The sequence below is a fragment of the Doryrhamphus excisus genome, unplaced genomic scaffold, assembly GCF_030265055.1.
Source record: "Doryrhamphus excisus isolate RoL2022-K1 unplaced genomic scaffold, RoL_Dexc_1.0 HiC_scaffold_27, whole genome shotgun sequence".
Classification (NCBI taxonomy): domain Eukaryota; kingdom Metazoa; phylum Chordata; class Actinopteri; order Syngnathiformes; family Syngnathidae; genus Doryrhamphus; species Doryrhamphus excisus.
Window position 1 is genome coordinate 258,056 of NW_026652245.1, and position 12,903 is coordinate 270,958.

At 52.0% G+C, this 12,903-nt stretch overlaps 10 non-coding genes across 10 annotated transcripts; all 10 read right to left on the reverse strand.

Annotated features, from left to right (window-relative positions):
- Positions 1 to 5,090: 5,090 nt before the first annotated feature.
- trnai-aau (transfer RNA isoleucine (anticodon AAU)) lies at positions 5,091 to 5,164 on the reverse strand. Its single transcript has one exon. It is a non-coding gene; the product is annotated as a tRNA-Ile (tRNA).
- A 588-nt stretch (positions 5,165 to 5,752) lies between these two features.
- On the reverse strand, positions 5,753 to 5,826 carry trnai-aau (transfer RNA isoleucine (anticodon AAU)). Its single transcript has one exon. It is a non-coding gene; the product is annotated as a tRNA-Ile (tRNA).
- Positions 5,827 to 6,604: 778 nt separating this feature from the next.
- trnap-agg (transfer RNA proline (anticodon AGG)) lies at positions 6,605 to 6,676 on the reverse strand. Its single transcript has one exon. It is a non-coding gene; the product is annotated as a tRNA-Pro (tRNA).
- A 401-nt stretch (positions 6,677 to 7,077) lies between these two features.
- Positions 7,078 to 7,151, reverse strand: trnai-aau (transfer RNA isoleucine (anticodon AAU)). The gene has a single exon. It is a non-coding gene; the product is annotated as a tRNA-Ile (tRNA).
- A 588-nt stretch (positions 7,152 to 7,739) lies between these two features.
- Positions 7,740 to 7,813, reverse strand: trnai-aau (transfer RNA isoleucine (anticodon AAU)). The gene has a single exon. It is a non-coding gene; the product is annotated as a tRNA-Ile (tRNA).
- A 766-nt stretch (positions 7,814 to 8,579) lies between these two features.
- trnap-ugg (transfer RNA proline (anticodon UGG)) lies at positions 8,580 to 8,651 on the reverse strand. Its single transcript has one exon. It is a non-coding gene; the product is annotated as a tRNA-Pro (tRNA).
- A 416-nt stretch (positions 8,652 to 9,067) lies between these two features.
- Positions 9,068 to 9,141, reverse strand: trnai-aau (transfer RNA isoleucine (anticodon AAU)). The gene has a single exon. It is a non-coding gene; the product is annotated as a tRNA-Ile (tRNA).
- Positions 9,142 to 10,198: 1,057 nt separating this feature from the next.
- On the reverse strand, positions 10,199 to 10,272 carry trnai-aau (transfer RNA isoleucine (anticodon AAU)). Its single transcript has one exon. It is a non-coding gene; the product is annotated as a tRNA-Ile (tRNA).
- A 767-nt stretch (positions 10,273 to 11,039) lies between these two features.
- trnap-ugg (transfer RNA proline (anticodon UGG)) lies at positions 11,040 to 11,111 on the reverse strand. The gene has a single exon. It is a non-coding gene; the product is annotated as a tRNA-Pro (tRNA).
- A 416-nt stretch (positions 11,112 to 11,527) lies between these two features.
- On the reverse strand, positions 11,528 to 11,601 carry trnai-aau (transfer RNA isoleucine (anticodon AAU)). Its single transcript has one exon. It is a non-coding gene; the product is annotated as a tRNA-Ile (tRNA).
- Between the last annotated feature and the right edge of the window lie 1,302 nt (positions 11,602 to 12,903).

Genomic DNA, 12,903 nt, shown 5'->3' on the forward strand with positions numbered 1-12,903 from the left:
TATCTACAAAAATATAATGCCAGTAATTGATTGGATTCTTGAAGTTAAAGGTTTGGTTTTAAGTTATAAAACAACGCATAGTCACCAGGTTTCATCACAAATGTGTTGAGCTCTCTGCAGAAGTGTATGTAGGTAATGACTTTTGTTTGACTGTTGATCCTGTTTTAAACCCGCGGAATACTGTCGTGGGTGGTAGAATGCTTTCATGAAGACGGACGAGTTTTGAGTACAATGAGGCCGTCTCATCCGGAGCTAAGTTTTGTGGCTTATTGTACTCCGGGCCCCCACAACCCCCCGATACGCCATGATGAGGCGGCGGTAGTTTTTTAAAAGCCGGACATGTCCGTACATGTCTAAGTCGGCCCCCCGCACTGCCACCATAGGTCAGACTGTAATATGGAGTGATTGGATAATTACCTCCATTTTTTAACAATGCATGTTTTTAAACAAATTAAACCCCCGGGTCGCGCGGTCGCGGGATGCCTTAGGCCGCACACTCACACACATCCGGAGATGCTGTCGACCGTTTGCTAAAGTCCGAGGGGGGTCAAACGTCTATGTTTTTTAACAAATTAAACCCCCACGGTCCCACATTCACGGGTCGCCTTAGGCCGCACACACGCACACACATCCCTGAAGAAGCGGAAGGCCATTTGTTAAGGCGCTCACGCCTGAAGCTGCAGTCGGCCCTTTGTTAAAATACTTTGTTAAAATCTGAGGTTAGACTCTGAGGATCTCCAAAAGCGGTTCTATCAGAGTTTATACCCACACGCCTGACGGACGGACGGAAATGCCGGTGGATCTACGAGGTAAGGCGTTCATTATTTAATTCGTTCACATGTTTTTTAAAATTGATTCACATACAGAAAACACATAAGAGAAAACCGGCCCGATGGATCGACATAGAAGGGCTGTGTGAGGACTGACGGGAGGGGTAGGGGGGTGGTTTACAATTAATTATAAATAATATATGTTATTGTATTAATTACACCAATATTTAATCCAAATTAGTCGATAAATCGATCTCGGGTATTTTGCAGGCCGCTGCGCTGTGATGGCGCCATGTTCGGCACGTGGTGACGTCGTCACTTCCGGCACACGGCGATGACGCCACTTCCGGCACACGGCGATGACGCCACTTCCGGCACACGGCGATGACGCCACTTCCTGCACACGGCGATGACGCCACATCCGGCACACGGCGATGACGCCACATCTGGCACACGGTGATGACGCCACTTCCGGCACACGGTGATGACGCCACATCCGGCACACGGTGATGACGCTACATCCGGCACACGGTGATGACGCCACATCCGGCACACGGTGATGACGCAACTTAAGGCACACGGTGATGACGCCACTTCCGGCGCACGGTGATGACGCCACATCCGGCACACGGTGATGACGCCACTTCCGGCACACGGTGATGACGCAACTTAAGGCACACGGTGATGACGCCACTTCCGGCGCACGGTGATGACGCAACTTAAGGCACACGGTGATGACGCCACTTCCGGCGCACGGTGATGACACAACTTAAGACACATGGTGATGACAGGTCATCAATCAGGGTCAATAATCATCAGGGTCATTAATCATCAGGGTCAATAATCATCAGGTTCATTAACCATCAGGGTCATTAATCATCGTTAGGGTCATTAACCATCAGGGTCATTAATCATCATTAGGGTCATTAACCATCATTAGGGTCATTAGGGTCATTAGGGTCATTAATCATCAGGGTCATTAGCCATGGACTACAAGTGTATCATAACCTTTTTTCGTGATTTACAATGATAAAAGTAGTTATTTTATTAAACGATTATCTTAAAATGAGTGACAAACCATGAATAATGCAAATAAAGTGGTGATGGGAGGAGTCAAAAAGAAAAGAGGCCTGGGCTGGGGCTTACCACGACAGCGGTAGCATAATGGGAGGGATCCAAACCACACTGCATCCGTGACTCAGTAAACCAAAAGTGGGAAAAAAGGGGACCAACAGGGAAACCGCTGCCGCTCTGGGCCCTCAGCACCTGCCAACGAAAAAGAACATCCTTAAAAGCATAAAAGCAAGGCAACACTCACACACACTTCAGTAATTAAAAGTCAATTTCAAACCAGCTGACGCCGGGGCTTGCCCTAGGGTCATGGTTGGCGCTACCTCCCTGGGTCTGTCCTGGGTCGCGGGCACCAACGTGCCCTTGGGGGGGGGCGTTCACCGGCCTCCAGGCAGTGGGGTCCGCGCTGCTGGTGGCCTGAAGTTTACGGTGGTGGCTTGGGGTTGCTGTGCTGTGGTGGCTGCTGCGGGGACCGGGCTGTGTGTTGGGAGGGGGCCTGATCCTGCTCATGGGGACATGCTCCTTGGAGTGGGGCCTGCTGGGGGGACGGTGCTCTTCTGGGCGTTTGGGTGTCTGCTGCCACTGGTCCTATGCTCTGCTGCATCGCTGTCCCTGTCTTTGCCCATCCCCAGTCTTGCATTAGGGCTCGTCAGGGATGGTTCTCCGGTATGTGAGTGGAGCGCTGCTGGTTCTGGGGGCGGGGGGGAGGTCGGCCCTCCCGGTGGATGGTGGGGTCCGTCGGTGGCCTTGCGCTGGTCTTAACTCCTCGGCTCTGGTGCTTGGCCTCCCCATGACTTGGAGCTATGGCTCTCCCTCACGGGGGTGAGCTGCCCGGCGGGTGTCGGCCGGCGCGGTGGAGCGCCTTACCACTCGCCTGCACGCCCCCTCCGCTTGCTCATGTGCGGGCCTCCTCCCCTCGCCCGCCCCTGATGCCGTGGTCGAGGGGAGTCTGGGGGTGCTATCCCTTGGCGGTCCGTACCTCCCTGGGCTCGGGGCCTGGTTGTGGGTCTGGGACCCCTGGGTCCCCTGCCCTGTGATGCCCCGGACGCCCAACCCGGGGACGTCCACAGTGTGTGCTTGCGTGTGTCTGAGATTATTTTATGTATTTATTGTTTTAAATACTTAGATAAATAATGATTAGTTTTATTATAATTATATATATATGTGTGGGTGTGCGTGTGTGTATATGGCTATATAGATATACGGGGTGGCTCTGCGGGGGTCTGGCGCAGGGCTTTCCATCTCTACCGCCCGGTCCTTCATGGGGCAGTGTGCCCGGGCCTCTTCTGTCCTGGCCGGGGCGGTCCTGTGTTGGTACTCAGGCCTGGGGTTACCTGGGGCGGGCCGGGTTCTGCTTCCTGGGGGTGTGTGGGGGGCGGGGGGCGGCGCCTCCGGCCGTGGATGGGCTCCCTCCCGGTTGGCGGGGGCGCCCCTGTGCCCACAGGTGTGTGGCCCTCTATGCCCTTCTGCCCTAGTGGGGTATGGTCTCCCGCTGGTCTCGGGGGTTCGGCTCTCCTCCGGCCTGCTGGCACCCTGTTGCCGGTTGGGATTGCTCCTCCATGGCCTCTTGCTGGTCTCTTCAGGGAGATGCTTCGGGGGCGGGTCTTGGAGAGTCGGCCCTGGCTTTGCCCACACCCACGGGGCCGGAGGATCTCTGGCGGTGGGGGCTTGACCTGGCTGCGCGGGGCGGGGTTTGCTGGGTGGTAGAAGGCAGTCTCTCTCCTTTTGTCATTCTCAGTGACAATTACACATTCACACACTCGCATTCACATACACAAGCACGCTTACGCACACATATATGAATATATACACAGAAGTACACACCTCCATATGGACACTCACAGCACATGGGTGCTTCTCTACACAATCTACCATCTTATCCCTGATGTCTATATGCTATTGGTATGCTATTATTACAGTAAAAATGATGTCAAGCAGTGAGATTTTAATTACTGTAACTGTATGGCTGTAATTGTGTTTACTATCATGGGTCATGTCTTCATTGTTACTATTGCTACTGGTAAGTTGGACTGTTTCATTTCACTGATATCATCTCCATTGTGACCCTTAGCCATCATTGACATTTAACTGTTCTGTTTGTCACTGTTGTTGTTATGGGAATTCTTGTTGCTGCTGTTTTTGTCTCTCTCTCTACTGCCCCCCCCCCCCCCCCACCCCACCCGACCTTCTCTTCTTCTTTTCTGTGTTTCTTCTTGCTCCGGTCCGGTCGCTCCAAATGCGCATAATAAAAACATCAATTAACAGCAAATAAAATTTCATGGTACAGGAAAGTTGTAGCCAACACCTTTCCTGACACAGAGCAAATCTGTTTAGCATGTAAGGGCATTTAGATCAACAATACTATCTGCCCCAATGGCTGGACGGGACAAAAAAAAAAGTCAATTTCAAGAGGGGCTCTGTCAAAGAGGGATTCAGGTAACCCTCTATGGGCTCACACTAACACTGTTGTCCAGGCTGTATTGCCACTGCTTCAGCCGCGGTGGGTGGGGATGACTGGAGGAGGAAGAAGAAGTGGAATGAAAGAGGCAGGTCCCGGAATTGACACCTCCAAGATCGAATGAGGTCTTAAACTGTCCACATGGACAAGCCAAATATCAGCAAAGGTTGAGCCAGTCAACTGAAGGTTAGATTTTTGATCTGAGTGTCCCGGATTCAAGTCCCTGTTCAGGTGACCAGTGACAGGGTCTCAGGTCCACTTGCAAACGCCTCCTTTTTGCCCTCAAAATACAAGGGCAACAGGACAATCCCTTGGTTCCACCAAGACTTGAACTTACACCACTGGATTCAAAGTCCGGGGTGCTAACCATTACACCACGGAACCTGCAAGGGTTCCCTTTCCCCGGTCAGTTGTCGGCCATGATGCGGGTGTTTTCGCAGTTGACTGGGTTGTGCGCTGTTGGTTATGGGGACCGGAGGGGTTATGAGGGACGGGGTGTTGTGAACGAGGGCTTTTTTGTTCCTTCACGGTCCGCATTCTCTGCACTCGTGATGTAAAATTTTGGGTAGAGGATAATAGGGTCCACTGCCACCTTTGAGCTGCTCCTTGCAGTCTTGGTGACCAAGATGTGTGTTGCCGCTCTGCTTTGACGTGCTGTTTTCTTTACCTTTCCCCGGTCTTTCGGCAGTCTTGTCGAGGGTGTTTCACCGGTGGGTGGGGTGATGTTGGTTATGGAGACCAGCGGGTTGTCGCCGTGGGCTTTTGTTGTTCCTGGAGCACATAAAGATGGATGGTCAGTACGGGGGTTGAACCCGTGACCTTGGCGTTATTAGCACCACGCTCTGACCAACTGAGCAAACCAACCACAGGACACCTTTGCATCAAATGTTTCCAGCTCAAATCAACTAACTCATCCTTAACAGACCGCATTCTCTGTGCTCGTGGTCGAAATTTTGCTTCTCGGACAATGGGGTCATCTGCCCCCATTGATCATGCAGTCACGGTGGGCGAGAGGTTTGCCGCTGCTCTGCTTTGCCATGCTGTTTTCTTTACCTTTCCCCGGTCGGTTGGCAGCCTTGATGGGGGTGTTTCGCAGTTGACTGGGTTGTGCGCTGTTGGTTATGGGGCCTGGGGGGTTTTGGGCTTTTGTCGCCGCCATGCTGTTTTCCTTGTGGTGGTGTACTGTTAGTTGTTGTCAACGGGGGCTTTTGTCGTTTCTTCACGGTCCGCATTCTCTGCACTCGTGGTCTGAAGAGGATAATGGGGTCCACTGCCCCCATTGATCTGCTCCTTGAGTCTTGGTGACCAAGAGGTTTTTTGCCGCTCTGCTTTGACATGCTGTTTTCTTTACCTTTCCCCGGCCTTGTCGAGGGTGGGTGGTGTGATGTCGGTTATGGGGGCCGGTAAGTTGCCGCCCTGGGCTTTTGTTGTTCCTGGAGCACATAAAGAAGAGTGGCTAGTACGGGGGTTGAACCCGTGACCTTGGCGTTATTAGCACCACGCTCCGACCAACTGAGCTAACCGGCCACTGGACACCATTGCAATATTTTATGTTTTTTTTTATTTTATGTACCCCGAAGCAGACTCAATCGGTACGCTGGGGTCTGAGGGCGATAGGTGGGTACCTGGTGGACACCTTGTTTGTGCTCTTGACAGGTATTTTGGGACAGTTTAACAATTGGCTTTTGATGGTGGAACAAGCTAAAACAAGGAAAACAAATTGTTTAGCGCGCCTGGGAGTGGGCCCCTTATTGCAAATAGTTCCCGCTGTGATTTCCGCCGAGTGTCCCTGATGAATACATCCACTGCTCCAGAAGCAGCCTCGGCTAATTGTCAGCCATTCGCCATAGCACACCCCCTGGTTACCGAGGTCAAAGGTAAGCCCATATTCAGCAGCACACTGGCGAAAGGTAAATTTATGTGCATTACCGTTTCCACAGGTTCCCGATTGGTACAACCCGACATTAATATCTCTTGGTGTAATTCTACCTTACAGATGGATGCCTTCTTCCGGCCGATACTCAGGGCTGACCTCTGGTGGTGGTGTGGTGGCACACGGTGCAAACGTCTCCTTTTTGCCCTCAAAATACAAGGGCAACAGGACAATCCCTTGGTTCTACCAAGACTTGAACTTAGCCCACTGGATTCAAAGTCCGGGGTGCTAACCATTACACCACGGAACCTGCAAGGGTACAGACAGCGCCGGGCCCTGAAGTACATCCTGTCAGATTACATTAGCGTTGACATAACTTCACTGATGGTGGTGTTCTGGGAATTGTGTAGAAAAGTAGTTCAGGGGGAGGGAGGGCTTGTCCGAGAATTGAACTCGGGACCTCTTGCACCCTAAGCAAGAATCATACCACTAGACCAACAAGCCCCTGCTTGGGCAAATACTTACCTCAGTTGGCGGCCATGATGCGGGTGTTTTCACAGTTGACTGGGTTGTGCGCTGTTGGTTATGGGGACCGGGGGGTTATGAGGGGCGGGGTGTTGTGGACGAGGGCTTTTTTGTTCCTTCACGGTCCGCATTCTCTGCACTCGTGATGTAAAATTTTGGGTAGAGGATAATAGGGTCCACTGCCACCTTTGATCTGCTCCTTGCAGTCTTGGTGACCAAGATGTGTGTTGCCGCTCTGCTTTGACGTGCTGTTTTCTTTACCTTTCCCCGGTCTTTCGGCAGTCTTGTCGAGGGTGTTTCACAGGTGGGTGGGGTGATGTTGGTTATGGAGTGGGTTGTCGCCGTGGGCTTTTGTTATTCTTTGAGCACATAAAGATGGATGGTCAGTATGGGGGTTGAACCCGTGACCTTGGCGTTATTAGCACCACGCTCTGACCAACTGAGCTAACCAACCACAGGACACCTTTGCATCAAATGTTTCCAGCTCAAATCAACTAACTCATCCTTAACAGACCGCATTCTCTGTGCTCGTGGTCGAAATTTTGCTTCTCGGACAATGGGGTCATCTGCCCCCATTGATCATGCAGTCACGGTGGGCGAGAGGTTTGCCGCTGCTCTGCTTTGCCATGCTGTTTTCTTTACCTTTCCCCGGTCGGTTGGCAGCCTTGATGGGGGTGTTTCGCAGTTGACTGGGTTGTGCGCTGTTGGTTATGGGGCCTGGGTGGTTTTGGGCTTTTGTCGCCGCCATGCTGTTTTCCTTGTGGTGGTGTACTGTTAGTTGTTGTCAACGGGGGCTTTTGTCGTTTCTTCACGGTCCGCATTCTCTGCACTCGTGGTCTGAAGAGGATAATGGGGTCCACTGCCCCCATTGATCTGCTCCTTGAGTCTTGGTGACCAAGAGGTTTTTTGCCGCTCTGCTTTGGCATGCTGTTTTCTTTACCTTTCCCCGGCCTTGTCGAGGGTGGGTGGTGTGATGTCGGTTATGGGGGCCGGTAAGTTGCCGCCCTGGGCTTTTGTTGTTCCTGGAGCACATAAAGAAGAGTGGCTAGTACGGGGGTTGAACCCGTGACCTTGGCGTTATTAGCACCACGCTCTGACCAACTGAGCTAACCGGCCACTGGACACCATTGCAATATTTTATGTTTTTTTTTATTTTATGTACCCCGAAGCAGACTCAATCGGTACGCTGGGGTCTGAGGGCGATAGGTGGGTACCTGGTGGACACCTTGTTTGTGCTCTTGACAGGTATTTTGGGACAGTTTAACAATTGGCTTTTGATGGTGGAACAAGCTAAAACAAGGAAAACAAATTGTTTAGCGCGCCTGGGAGTGGGCCCCTTATTGCAAATAGTTCCCGCTGTGATTTCCGCCGAGTGTCCCTGATGAATACATCCACTGCTCCAGAAGCAGCCTCGGCTAATTGTCGGCCATTCGCCATAGCGCACCCCGAGGTTACAGAGGTAAAAGGTAAGCTCATATTCAGCAGCACACTGGCGAAAGGTAAATTTATGTGCATTACCGTTTCCACAGGTTCCCGATTGGTACAACCCGGCATTAATATCTCTTGGTGTAATTCTACCTTACAGATGGATGCCTTCTTCCGGCCGATACTCAGGGCTGACCTCTGGTGGTGGTGCGGTGGCACACGGTGCAAACGTCTCCTTTTTGCCCTCAAAATACAAGGGCAACAGGACAATCCCTTGGTTCCACCAAGACTTGAACTTAGACCACTGGATTCAAAGTCCGGGGTGATAAACATTACACCACGGAACCTGCAAGGGTACAGACAGCGCCGGGCCCTGAAGTACATCCTGTCAGATTACATAACTTCACTGATGGTGGTGTTCTGGGAACTGTGTAGAAAAGTAGTTCAGGGGGAGGGAGGGCTTGTCCGAGAATTGAACTCGGGACCTCTTGCACCCAAAGCAAGAATCATACCACTGGACCAACAAGCCCCTGCTTGGGCAAATACTTACCTTTCCCCGGTCAGTTGGCGGCCATGATGCGGGTGTTTTCGCAGTTGACTGGGTTGTGCGCTGTTGGTTATGGGGACCGGAGGGGTTATGAGGGGCGGGGTGTTGTGAACGAGGGCTTTTTTGTTCCTTCACGGTCCGCATTCTCTGCACTCGTGATGTAAAATTTTGGGTAGAGGATAATAGGGTCCACTGCCACCTTTGAGCTGCTCCTTGCAGTCTTGGTGACCAAGAGGTTTGTTGCCGCTCTGCTTTGACGTGCTGTTTTCTTTACCTTTCCCCGGTCTTTCGGCAGTCTTGTCGAGGGTGTTTCACCGGTGGGTGGGGTGATGTTGGTTATGGAGACCAGCGGGTTGTCGCCGTGGGCTTTTGTTGTTCCTGGAGCACATAAAGATGGATGGTCAGTACGGGGGTTGAACCCGTGACCTTGGCGTTATTAGCACCACGCTCTGACCAACTGAGCAAACCAACCACAGGACACCTTTGCATCAAATGTTTCCAGCTCAAATCAAATCAAATCAAATCGACTTTATTTGTAGAGCACTTTTCCTGCAAGGAGATGCGACACAAAGTGCTTTCCAGAATTAAAACAATTACCACAATTAAAAAGGAAAACAATGACGAAAAAAGAAAGCCCCTCCTTCCCACCCTCCATACTAGACCCACACACACACACCCATCCACCCACACACACACACACACGCAAGCACACAATCACCCACAGTAGGGAGACATGGCATGGTACTGAGGAACAAGGAAACGCCACCTTTGGGGCCGTCCACACTGGGAGAAGCTGCAGGCCGTGCCATCGGAGGACCAGCACCCGGGCCCTCCGACTCTGTTAGACGGGCGGACCCCCACATTAAAGGGAGGAACCCCCCAGCCGGCCGTGTCGAAGGGACCCAAGGATGGCACCCCCTCAGCATACCCAAACAGCCCCCAGTGTGGAGGACCCCCCTGAGGAAACACTGGAGAAATCAACTAACTCATCCTTAACAGACCGCATTCTCTGTGCTCGTGGTCGAAATTTTGCTTCTCGGACAATGGGGTCATCTGCCCCCATTGATCATGCAGTCACGGTGGGCGAGAGGTTTGCCGCTGCTCTGCTTTGCCATGCTGTTTTCTTTACCTTTCCCCGGTCGGTTGGCAGCCTTGATGGGGGTGTTTCGCAGTTGACTGGGTTGTGCGCTGTTGGTTATGGGGCCTGGGGGGTTTTGGGCTTTTGTCGCCGCCATGCTGTTTTCCTTGTGGTGGTGTACTGTTAGTTGTTGTCAACGGGGGCTTTTGTCGTTTCTTCACGGTCCGCATTCTCTGCACTCGTGGTCTGAAGAGGATAATGGGGTCCACTGCCCCCATTGATCTGCTCCTTGAGTCTTGGTGACCAAGAGGTTTTTTGCCGCTCTGCTTTGGCATGCTGTTTTCTTTACCTTTCCCCGGCCTTGTCGAGGGTGGGTGGTGTGATGTCGGTTATGGGGGCCGGTAAGTTGCCGCCCTGGGCTTTTGTTGTTCCTGGAGCACATAAAGAAGAGTGGCTAGTACGGGGGTTGAACCCGTGACCTTGGCGTTATTAGCACCACGCTCTGACCAACTGAGCTAACCGGCCACTGGACACCATTGCAATATTTTATGTTTTTTTTTTATTTTATGTACCCCGAAGCAGACTCAATCGGTACGCTGGGGTCTGAGGGCGATAGGTGGGTACCTGGTGGACACCTTGTTTGTGCTCTTGACAGGTATTTTGGGACAGTTTAACAATTGGCTTTTGATGGTGGAACAAGCTAAAACAAGGAAAACAAATTGTTTAGCGCGCCTGGGAGTGGGCCCCTTATTGCAAATAGTTCCCGCTGTGATTTCCGCCGAGTGTCCCTGATGAATACATCCACTGCTCCAGAAGCAGCCTCGGCTAATTGTCGGCCATTCGCCATAGCGCACCCCGAGGTTACAGAGGTCAAAGGTAAGCTCATATTCAGCAGCACACTGGCGAAAGGTAAATTTATGTGCATTACCGTTTCCACAGGTTCCCGATTGGTACAACCCGGCATTAATATCTCTTGGTGTAATTCTACCTTACAGATGGATGCCTTCTTCCGGCCGATACTCAGGGCTGACCTCTGGTGGTGGTGCGGTGGCACACGGTGCAAACGTCTCCTTTTTGCCCTCAAAATACAAGGGCAACAGGACAATCCCTTGGTTCCACCAAGACTTGAACTTAGACCACTGGATTCAAAGTCCGGGGTGCTAAACATTACACCACGGAACCTGCAAGGGTACAGACAGCGCCGGGCCCTGAAGTACATCCTGTCAGATTACATAACTTCACTGATGGTGGTGTTCTGGGAACTGTGTAGAAAAGTAGTTCAGGGGGAGGGAGGGCTTGTCCGAGAATTGAACTCGGGACCTCTTGCACCCAAAGCAAGAATCATACCACTAGACCAACAAGCCCCTGCTTGGGCAAATACTTACCTTTCCCCGGTCAGTTGGCGGCCATGATGCGGGTGTTTTCGCAGTTGACTGGGTTGTGCGCTGTTGGTTATGGGGACCGGAGGGGTTATGAGGGGCGGGGTGTTGTGAACGAGGGCTTTTTTGTTCCTTCACGGTCCGCATTCTCTGCACTCGTGATGTAAAATTTTGGGTAGAGGATAATAGGGTCCACTGCCACCTTTGAGCTGCTCCTTGCAGTCTTGGTGACCAAGAGGTTTGTTGCCGCTCTGCTTTGACGTGCTGTTTTCTTTACCTTTCCCCGGTCTTTCGGCAGTCTTGTCGAGGGTGTTTCACCGGTGGGTGGGGTGATGTTGGTTATGGAGACCAGCGGGTTGTCGCCGTGGGCTTTTGTTGTTCCTGGAGCACATAAAGATGGATGGTCAGTACGGGGGTTGAACCCGTGACCTTGGCGTTATTAGCACCACGCTCTGACCAACTGAGCAAACCAACCACAGGACACCTTTGCATCAAATGTTTCCAGCTCAAATCAACTAACTCATCCTTAACAGACCGCATTCTCTGTGCTCGTGGTCGAAATTTTGCTTCTCGGACAATGGGGTCATCTGCCCCCATTGATCATGCAGTCACGGTGGGCGAGAGGTTTGCCGCTGCTCTGCTTTGCCATGCTGTTTTCTTTACCTTTCCCCGGTCGGTTGGCAGCCTTGATGGGGGTGTTTCGCAGTTGACTGAGTTGTGCGCTGTTGGTTATGGGGCCTGGGGGGTTTTGGGCTTTTGTCGCCGCCATGCTGTTTTCCTTGTGGTGGTGTACTGTTAGTTGTTGTCAACGGGGGCTTTTGTCGTTTCTTCACGGTCCGCATTCTCTGCACTCGTGGTCTGAAGAGGATAATGGGGTCCACTGCCCCCATTGATCTGCTCCTTGAGTCTTGGTGACCAAGAGGTTTTTTGCCGCTCTGCTTTGGCATGCTGTTTTCTTTACCTTTCCCCGGCCTTGTCGAGGGTGGGTGGTGTGATGTCGGTTATGGGGGCCGGTAAGTTGCCGCCCTGGGCTTTTGTTGTTCCTGGAGCACATAAAGAAGAGTGGCTAGTACGGGGGTTGAACCCGTGACCTTGGCGTTATTAGCACCACGCTCTGACCAACTGACCAACACCAACTGTGTGTGCGTATTGAGTGGATGGGGTGTGCGCGTGTGTCTGAGATTATTTTATGTATTTATTGTTTTAAATACTTAGATAAATAATGATAAGTTTTATTATAATTATATATATATATATATATATATATATATATATATATATATATATATATATATATATATATATATATATATATATATATATATATATATATATATGTATGTGGGTGTGTGTGTGTGTATATGGCCATATAGATATACGGGGGGGGGGGCTCTGCAGGGGTCTGGCGCAGGGTGTTCCATCTCTACCGCCCGGTCCTCCATGGGGCAGTGTGCCCGGGCCTCTTCTGTCCTGGCCGGGGCGGTCCTATGTCGGTGGTCAGGCCTGGGGTTACCTGGGGCGGGCCAGGTTCTGCTTCCTGGGGGTGTGTGGGGGGCGGGGGGGCGGCGCCTCCGGCCGTGGATGGGCTCCCTCCCGGTTGGCGGGGGCGCCTCTGTGCCCACAGGTGTGTTGCCTTCGATGCCCTTCTGCCCTAGTGGGGTATGGTCTCCCGCTGGTCTCGGGGGTGTGGCTCTCCTCCGGCCTGCTGGCGCCCTGTTGCCGGTTGGGATTGCTCCTCCATGGCCTCTTGCTGGTCTCTTAGGGGAGTTGCTTGGGG